The sequence below is a fragment of the Cyprinodon variegatus genome, unplaced genomic scaffold (genome assembly GCF_000732505.1).
Source record: "Cyprinodon variegatus isolate N-32 unplaced genomic scaffold, C_variegatus-1.0 Scaffold32, whole genome shotgun sequence".
NCBI lineage: Eukaryota > Metazoa > Chordata > Actinopteri > Cyprinodontiformes > Cyprinodontidae > Cyprinodon > Cyprinodon variegatus.
In genome coordinates, this window is record NW_015150485.1 from 1,034,256 (window position 1) to 1,038,022 (window position 3,767).

Here is a 3,767-nt window from a genome sequence, read left to right on the forward strand (position 1 = left end):
CAACATGTCATGGTAACCCCGAAAGCCCACATACTCTGTCAGCACTCCGCTCCGCCCTGCTGCGCTCCAGACCGCCTGCACAAAGCAAAGCATACAGCCTCCACTGTGGCTCCCGTCCGCTCCGGTCTGAGTTCCTTGGAGATCGTAGAGGGCATGCACGAGATGATTAAATTCAAAGCAGCAAAATATGCGGAAATGATCCAGGGTTTCCGCGGATTATTAAAAAATATTACAATCCATACATTCTTTTTTTTTTTTTTTCATAAATTTTTATGGGATTTTGGTGTAACAATCAACATATACCGAACCGAAAACCATGGCCACGAAACCGTGAATCGAACCGAACCGTGGATTTTGTGAACCGTTACCACTACCCCTATATTAGACTGATTTTTAAACAAAATGTTGTTTTTTTTACTTTATCAATATATTTGTATTAATAATTTATTTGGTGTTCCATTAGGCCTGTGTTAGAATAATTAAAATGAACATAAAATATCTGGAATCCTCGAAAGACAGCGGGTATTCATGTTGCTTGTGCTATCTTTTTTTTTTTTCTCTCCACCAACCTTACCACTAATGTTTTTGGATACAGCACTCTGTAAGCAGCCAGTTTCTGTTTGTACTTGCCCTCACTTGACTAGAAGAAAAGAATGGGTAATATACCTAGTGGTTTTGCCAGCCAAACATAAAGTATCTGTATTGACCTTTTCCTTTGGTTTTATGCAAGTTTTGATTTTCACAGCAACTAGATTGACATTTAGTAAATCTACACAGCATGAGTTTCCGTTTTTAAATTGCATTGGTTTAAATTAACTTTTCGATTATAGTGTAACTTTTTTAGATGCACCTATAGTTCCTAACAAATCTGGGATTTGTTGTCTTTACATATTAAATATCAAAAGAGGCCTCAATTCCTTTCAGGTCCAGCAGTGCTCTGCTGCAAACGCCGCTTTTCTTCTTTCTCCCCCTTTTTCTTTTCATCATGTGTGCAACGTGTACGTCTTTGTGAATAAATGACCTTGCAGCGGCAGGAAGATATTGTCGGGATGATAACTCAGCACTACTTTACATTGTAAAACTTTTCTTAAAACAGAACAAACAAAGAAAAAAAAAAATGCTTTCCTTGAAAACATCCACCCTGCTCGCCCCCCTTAAGGAGACTGCATAATGTTGCTGTGCACGGTTTTGCGTGGGCTTGTGTTTTATCATTTGATTTTGTTTTTCACTGTATTTGGAACACACTGAGTTGTCAATTGTTTTCAACTGTAAACATACTCTTTCTACACAAGGAAAATAGTACTTTTTTAATGTAAATCTCTGCCCTCAACCCTCTTGCTTATGTCTGCTGTGAATAAGCAGCGGTATTCTTTGTTCACTTTTAACAGTATGTTTTATAATTAAAATGATGACTTCACTGGTGAGCAATAGTAATTGGTCATATTAAAAATCTCCATTGATTCTTTTCTGTGTTAAATATCCGCATGTTTCTGTTCTCCTCTGTAATTTTCATGACTTGTGCTCTTTCGAAAATTTGCTGTGTTCTCCCCACTGATCTCCCATGAAGAGGCTGTCAAATCCACATTAGCCTCATTAATTTAGAGAGCAGAACATTGATCTCTGTTCGACCGTTCTGTTCATGGTCACACTCATGGCGGGACCCACCAGCCCCTATAATTATGCTCTCCGTGTAATGTGTTGCGTGTCACAGGAGGAGGCCACGCTTAGATAATTTGCTCCATGTTTGCTGTTCTTGGAACATGTCAAGCTGTCAGCTCAGAAGGTCCAGATGGCCAATCTGTCCAGCGCGCTCTGTGGTAATTTTTTTGCCTGCTCCTCTCCATCCACAGTGCCTTGTAAAAGTATTCACTCCCCTTGCTTTCTTTTTTCATGCTTAAACCACAGAATGCAATGTATTCTGTTTAGATTTTGTGTCAAGACTAAATAAAACATATAATTATGAGATGAAGGGAAAATGAGAAATTGTTTTTAGCATTTTTATAAACAGAATTCTGTAGATTCATTGTTTAGTTTGCTTTACTTTATAATTATAGTATATAGTATAGTATATACAGTAGCAACCATTCAAAATGGCCCTTCCCAGTCAAAGACCAGCTGAATGGCAGCCAACTTCAATACAACATCTGAAAAGGGAAAGAGTAAAGCAGAAATGTAAACCTGCTAGAAAATGGCCGCCCATCAACATAAAAAGGCCAAGGGAAGGAGAGGATCCTATAGGCTCATTTTAACTTTGAAGAAACTACAAATTCGCAGCTTCAAAGGTAATTAGTTACACACATCAAAAGTTTGAGTCTAATAGAAACGTGATATGTGCAGTGGGTAGCACTTCTTCCTTGCAACAAGAAGGTTGTGGGTTTGATTCCTGGCCCTGGGTTTTTTTGCACGGAGTTTGCATGTTCTCCCTGAGCATGCATGGGTTCTCTCTTCCTTCCACAGTCCAAAAACATGACTGGACTGGTGACCTGTCCAGGGTATACGACAGCTGCTGGAGATGAGCACCAGCACCCCTGGTGACCCTACTTGGGATTAAGTGTGTGTGGATGGGTAGCAGCATCTTTCTCAAAAAATAATTCATATTTTAGTGCATACCCTGAAAATACTTGCAACAGTGAATCTGGAGGATTTCATTTTCCCTCCACTTCACAATTATGCAATACTCTAATTTGAATAAAATAACAAGAAATAACAGTGTTTTATGACCAAGATACAGGAAGTATGTATGCATCTTTCTGTAGATCTTTTCCTTTATTTCAGTGGTTTATCTTCCTTCCATTTCACTCCATTTGACTTTTACCTTTTTTCATAACATGATTTTTTTCTGCTCTCACTTTAATGCTCTCCCTCGTTCCTATCAGTGTGAAAGGGCAATTTCACTAACATCACTAGAGATTTTCCATTGTTTCACCATCTACCCAAGAAAATTGCTTCACTTTTAGCCTATAAAATAGTGGACATTTTCCATAAAAACTGTAATAAAAAGTATGTTTTATTATAGGTCTGTCAGATTGCAGTAGTTTGAGCTGAAAGTACCTCAACACGCCAGACAGAAGCTTAATGTTTGTTTCAAGGTTATAAAGTTCGGCTCCCACACTGAAGCAAAAGCTTAAAAGAATTTCTAAAACCTTTGTTGCTAAGGGCTTTGATAAAAAAAATTAGCTCAGATTTAAAAAAAAAACCAACAACACTGAAGTCTTTGAATAACTCATAGTACTGAAGATTGCATGTTTATTTAAACGTATCTTAAGAATTTGTTTTTCAATAAATCCAACATCTAGGCAGAGGTATCAAAAGCAATTGTGTGTATTACTGAAGCAGAAATAGAAATCCTACTGTTTAAAAACACTTGTAGAAGTTAGAGTATCAGCTTAAGCTTTTAACTCAAGTAAAGGGGTAAAAGTACCGGTTTTGAAGCTACTTAAAGTAAAAAAGTAAAAGTAATGCAGCAAATAATGTAAACAGAGCAAAAAATTAAAATCTAAATAAGTATTTTTAAGTGCATGAGGAGGGAATTGAGACACTTTACCCATGGAACAAGACAATTTACATTTAGAATAAGAAAAAAACAATTGCCTTGTCTTATTTCAAGTGCATATTATCTAATTTTGATCATTGGCTACTTACTGTATTTTCTGGACTGTACATTGCACCTAACTATAAGGCGCTCTAATTTCTTTTTGTACTATCTGCACCGGGCTATAACCCGCCAATATCTACTCAACTGTCTCCCACCAATCTTGTAGGGGGAG